General features: G+C 30.9%; 1 protein-coding gene across 8 annotated transcripts in view; it reads left to right on the forward strand.

The window, feature by feature from the left end:
- Window positions 1-2,679, forward strand: part of LOC128986471 (uncharacterized) — a 210,040-nt gene extending 207,361 nt beyond the window's left edge. For all 8 annotated transcript variants that reach the window (XM_054406860.1, XM_054406861.1, XM_054406863.1 and 5 more), the window contains one exon: window positions 1,315-2,679. The gene's annotated coding sequence lies outside the window, so the exon portion shown is untranslated. The remainder of the gene's footprint in view (window positions 1-1,314) is intronic.
- The last annotated feature ends 4,068 nt before the right edge of the window (window positions 2,680-6,747 follow it).

A 6,747-nucleotide genomic window follows, 5' to 3' on the forward strand; every position in this document is an offset into this window, starting at 1 on the left:
TGGACGACCTCTAGTTTAAATTAATTCATACAAGATTAATATAGAACTTTTATTTTTGTAGGTTGTTCTTGTTCAACGTTCATCCAGTGAAATAAAATCAAAGTACTGGGTGGGGGGGGGGGGGGTTAATTGAGGTTCCACTGTAGAGGGAAATCTCTAATTGTTACCTTTCACCCAGCTGCCTCACAATCATCCAACAGGTGCCTGGGAGTGACAGTTATTTCTGCCACAGATAAATCATTTGTATAAAACTTTTGTTTAAATAAACAAAGAAGTTTTGATCAATTATGAGAAGTATGCAATAATTAAAAGATATTATTATTGTCTCCAATGCAATTCATAGTATTAACAAACAACTATACAGACAATTTTTTGTATGATATTAGATGAGGTAGATACATTTTATCCCCGGATATTCATTCAACTGACATTTCCTATTACTTTGAATTAACATTCATAAATAACGGTACCTTGGTATTATCCGTTATGTTAGGATCTATCATAAATATGTTTGTAGGCCTTTCCTTGTTTCATTATGAATCTAACGATACCAGATGAGTCATACTTTTGCCCGCGAAATACCCCAGAAACAGACAGTGACAGGTGATGACCAAGGTCAACAACCTGACCTTGGCCTACTTGGAGGGGATTTGGTGGGCGAAAGTATGACTCATCTGGTATCGTTCGATTCATAACGAAACAAGGAAAGTCCTACAAACATATTTATGATAACCCAACCTATTATAACCGCCGCAGCGCGCTGTATAAGGGTGGCCTCCGGATAATACCAAAGTGCCTAAATAACTAACATAAATCACCTATAATTGACATATAGGCTAAAACTAACAATCATCTACTCATCTACTAGTTTTAACTTTTAAAAATGTCTTGGACACTGTATCTGCTGTTGCCTGTTTTAGTGGCAAATGATAGGTTATCCTTAAATTTTGTTACCATGCTCTAAAAATACAAATATACCAGTAAAAATTTAACATTCAAAATAGTGTGGCTGAGCAGCTAATTTATTCTTCAAAATTTGTCATTTATTCATTTAAATTATATTAAATTAATTATTTACTTAAGATGACGATTAAATTCCTTAAGTTCTGAAAAAATATATAAAAATAAGAGTCGGATGAGAATTTAAGAACTCATTTTGGTTTGGCTTGTATACCAAATAATGAATCAGTTCCATGTTTTGGAATTGGTTTTTAATGGGTAGATGCAAACTTCACAAATTAGCTACAATAATACTTTTTGGCTTTTCTACTTCTAATATTGATCAAATGTTTGATTTTGTCGTGTATGTTTCAGAAACAGAAAGCGATTGCAAAATAAAGAAAAAAAGATGACAACAAAACAGACACCAAAGAGTTTAGCATGGGTGCTATCCAGTACCTGAACAAATGGTTGGCATCATTGAACAATGCTGAGGAACATTGGTAACTAACCGGCAACCATTTGTAAATTATCTTCTTTTTGAGAGTTAACGCACACTCAATCTTAGAGTATAAAAATATAGATTGCCTGTATAATAGCTACAAGTAACAATCACAATATGTACCAAAACATGCTAGTTCCTTGCAATTTACCAGCTAAGCTTTACAAATAAAGGAACTAACATAAAGGACCATTGTAAAAAGGACTTGTAAATTAATAAGATGTTAAACTTTTGCGCAAGCTGTAGAAAAGTTGCCTTAAGAGTCAGGGTAATTGAATCTTTTCATATGTTCTCAGTGTAGTTTTGTACAATATTCAGGACAAACCTCAGCACCTCACAGTAGGCTATGTAGAGTCAATGTAAAGTTCTAGCAAACCAAAGATATAAGAGTTATTGTTTTGTAAATACTGTAATCCCATTATAGTAAAAAAAAACTAGAAGTGGTATTTTTGTAATCACAACAATGTGCTTCCATTGTCGTCATAAATTTCAAGTTTAATATTATGTTGTTTTTTATTTTATTTTGTGAACAAAAATAGTAGAATGTCATAAATCTTAAAGAAAGTGATGTTAAAATGAGTTATGTATTTAATCAAAAAAATTACTTTTTTGTGTCAACTTAATAGTAAATAATCATGAAACATAAAAATAATGCATTTTACCACACATAAAAAGTTAGACGTTAGCAGTTATTCATGAAATATATTGACAGTAAATGTAAACTCGATAGGATGATGTTTTTTTATTAAAGAGTGTTTTAGAAAATTTCCCATATAGGGAAGAAGCTATTTAATAATATTGTGTTTACTATTTAAGTTCACATTAGCTTCCAAGAAATAAGTTCAATAATTTATTGTTATTATTATTATAGGGTAGACATTACTTCTGTTGACACTATTTATGTTAGTATAAATCTCACAGATAGTATTCAATACTACACTATACTATTTTGATTAATTAGCAATAGCTTAGGGTATATTTATTTTTTTAATAAGTTGTTATTCTTTGCTTTTTGTTTGTTAGTCAACTATTTTCACATGATTTTAACATGTTATTAAAATAACTCCTAATAGATTAACTTGTATGAGGATAAAGCGTTTTGGATGGACATATCTGACTAATTAAACTAGCTTGAAATTCTCAATTGTTCATGAATTTTTTAATATAACCTTTTATTAGTCTAGTCATTCAAGATATAACACTTTACAGTTGTATCAATAAAGAATTGTGAGAACTAATTTTGTAACATTCTTTTTCAACCTCAATTTGAAGCTCCAAGAAAATTTGTAATTTAAAGTTGTAAGTATTATAATTGTATTGTAGAACACATTCAAATATTGTAGAAACCGTTTTTAAAGTTGATTTAAATTTGTGTTATTTACAAGGAAAGTTAACAAAAGTAAGTAGTGAAATTGGATAAAAATAAAAATGCCTACTTTATTCAGGAAGTAAGTATTTTTTTTAATTTCTTATTAAGTAGCAACCAATATTTAGTTTACAAAATAACTACTTACTAAAAAATGCAAAACTGTTGTGCTTGCTTGATTAGATGACTCAAAATAAAGCAGCTTACATTAATTTGTTAATAAGCAGCAATAGAAAATGACAAATGCTTTTTCAATCCTAAGACTGAGATCAAACTTTTTTTACCTTGTATTTTTGTTATCATTGAAGCACGCACACACATTTTTTCAGAGATCGGGATGTTACCATTTTGTCTTTTATGTATTTTAATTTACATGTCACTGTTTCGTTTACAAAGTCAAAATTTTATGAAAATTAGACTACCATCTACATTTTGACACACGGACACAAGTTACTTAAAAACCTACTTCCTCGATTCATGGAGCATCAAAACAAATATTTAGGTCTACTGTACATCTTAAACTCAAGATACACTAGGGGAATTAAGTGAGTTGGATATGCACCCACTATGAGTGTATCAATTATCATTTATTGAGATGGGGACGCCATCTAGGTGCGTATTTTAACCCAAATATGAGTGAAGGATGAGTGTAGAATGGTGTGTGATGACCTGTGTAGATCAGACTGACTAAGATCAGTGGTTTCATTAGTCAGGATCATTTATTTAAAGCCCAATGATCAGGAACAGCTGGGTCCAGTTTCGAACCATCAAAAAGCTACTGACTTTTCTCAGGATCGAACCGGCGATCTTTTGATTACTAGGCGAGTACTATAACCACTCAGCTACCCAGCCAGTTAGAATGGGTGTAATTAGTTTTAGATAATTAATTAATTGTAGACATGGACAAGGTCATGATGGGAGGGAATTCAAATATTTTTGTACAGAAATACTTTGAGAGTCATCCGAGGTAACAGGGTAACAGTCGGAGACTGGGTTTTCTCTTCACAGTTGTTATTAAACAACTAAAAGCCCAGAAGAGTGCATTCAGATGTTTTGTTTTTAAGAATTTAAAATAAACAGCCAAGCACATATGATCATTTAAGAGAAATAATATAATCATTTAGTACAATAAAAATATGTTTTGACCCAAAAAAAAATTAGCACAACCGGGGAATTTGGTACAGATGTTGGGTGTACCTTCCTTTTGAACATACTAAAAGTCCCCTAAAATTGAAGCTGTGCTACGGCCGCCATGTTGGAAAATGGCGGCATATTTCTGTATTTTTCGCTATAGTGACTTTATTATTAGAGATACAGGAAAAAGCTAAATATACAAAATTTAGTCCATCTAAAAATACACATTTTTTGTATTTATCATCTTTCTCAAAACCCAACGGCTTTTGAGTTATTTATGATCAAGTATATTTAGTTTTTTCTATTTATCAAAAGTAGGTGAAACACATGGAAATTGACCGTTACTTTTAAAGGATTATGATAATTTATCCCATTTAGTTAAATAGTGTGATACTATAAAATCTTAAAATGTAAGCTTATTTAATGAGTAAAACAACTCCGCCACAGCAAACCTTTGTTTTTTAACTCTACAAAATGGTTTAGAAAGAAATTGTGAAATTTTGTGTTTTTAGGGTCAAAAATGGGAAAACCTATTTTTACCCCATAAAACCCCCCATAAACCCCCGTTCCCATAGTCCGATCATGCTGGTTCCCGAACTCATTCAAGTTTATCCTGCCTTACACCTTCAAACCAAATTTTATCAAAATAAGACAAAAATTACTCAAGTTATCGTGCGGATGGACACATATATATATAAATCTCTATATATAGATATATACAAATTTGAACGAATGGTGTTTTTGGCCTCTGGGGACATCAAAATGAAAAAGTAAATCGGTCCCAGGCCTAGGTCTTACCATGAGACCTACGGTAATAGCTACTTCCCTATAGGGAAATTCGCTAATAGCTAATTTTCCAAGTTTGATCATAATATATCTATTAACAAGCAAACTACAACAGTTAACTAATTCATAAGAATAGCATAGGAGTTTTAAATTTACAATTTACAAATTTGAATATACAAATTTTGGTTGTGTTTACTAAAAAGATGGCGATTATTCGTCACGATTAGAATATTAACCAAATGGGTTTTCAAAAGGAGATGGAGCCTGTTATTTAAGTAATATTAATTCGTACCAAGCACCGAAAATATTGTATGCAGTGAGGTAATCTACCATATTATGTAAAGTACGCAATAGTCATATTAATATTTTATCCTCATTTTTTACCCATTTAATAGTTAACATTTTAGTATTTTGATGGCACCACCACACTAACTAACTATACGGTACTTGACATCCCATTGTAAATTTGGAAGGCTGTTTCTAGTTCATGTTGGTGACTAATTAAGTATGGTATAGTATAGTTTGAAAACTAAGTATAGTTAGTTTTATTTATAAAAAATCAGTGAAACCCATCGCAATCGACGGTTACTTTCAAGGTTTACGACAATTATTCATCCCACTTAGTTGATATCAGAGTAATAGTTGTAGTGCTATCAAAATATTAAAATGTTAATTCATAAAATGGGTAAAAATTAGTATAAAATATTAATATGACTATTGCGTACTTTACAAAATATGGTTGATTACCTCACTGCATACAATATTTCCGATACTTGGTGCAAGTTAATATTACAGTACTTAAATAACTTGCTTCATCTCCTTTTGAAAACCCCTTCGGTTAGTATTCGAATCGTGACGAATAATCGCCATATTTTTAGTAAACACAACCAAAATTTGTATATTTAAATTTGTAAATTGTAAATCTTAAACTACCATGCTATTCTTATGAATTAGTTAGCTGTTGTAGTTTGTTTGTTTATAGATTTATTATGATCAAACTTGGAAAATTAGTTATTTTATACTAAGTTATTGATATTTTACAAAAAAAAACACACTATAATAACCTACCTGTAGCAGCAAACCGTGGTACCTGTTGAATCTAATTTTATTTATATACATTTAATAAAACATCCAATCAAATGGAAATTTGCTGAGTCTGCAGGTTTGCTGTGGCGGAGTTGTTTTACTCATAAAATAAGCTTACATTTTAAGATTTTATAGTATCACACTATTTAACTAAATGGGATAAATTATCCTAATCCTTGAAAGTAACAGTCAATTTCCATGTGTTTCACCTACTTTTGATGAATAGAAAAAACTAAATATACTTGATCATAAATAACTCAAAAGCCGTTGGGTTTCGAGAAAGATGATAAATACAAAAAATGTGTATTTTTAGATGGACTAAATTTGGTATATTTAGCTTTTTCCTGTATCTCTAATAATAAAGTCACTATAGCAAAAAATACAGAAATATGCCGCCATTTTCCAATATTGCGGCCGTAGCACAGCTTCAATTTTAGGGGACTTTTAGTATGTTCAAAGGGAAGGTACACCCAACATCTGTACCAAATTCCCCGGTTGTGCTAATTTTTTTAGGTTTATGGGATTTTTCTCTTATTTTTACTGCATTAATTATTAAATATCTTCTGCTGTTAGTAACCTCAACAAATTTTAAATAACTAGAAACTTTCATACTGAACAAGAGTTTTTCACACGAGAAGAAAAAATCCAGCTAAAAGGTAAAAAACTACATCATAAAATTGATTGATATTTAGCCAGAAACAGTCTGGAGATCCATTCAAGAAGATTTAAGAGGACTCTGAAAGCAATCCTGAGCAAACTGGCCTCCCATTTTTTGAGGGAGTAGTGTCTCTCAAAATGATGATAAATCACTCAAAAAGTCGCATTCATTTCTCTTTCTCTCATTAGCGAGTGATTTTTAATTTGGTCATTAAATAATTGTTTTATACTGCATTTCTAAATTAACGATAGAATTGCAACGTGCTTGTGACAAGGT

This window comes from Macrosteles quadrilineatus, unplaced genomic scaffold (assembly GCF_028750875.1).
Source record: "Macrosteles quadrilineatus isolate MER2022 unplaced genomic scaffold, UCM_ALF_1.0 Scaffold_2__2_contigs__length_208266976, whole genome shotgun sequence".
NCBI classification, from domain to species: Eukaryota; Metazoa; Arthropoda; class Insecta; order Hemiptera; family Cicadellidae; genus Macrosteles; species Macrosteles quadrilineatus.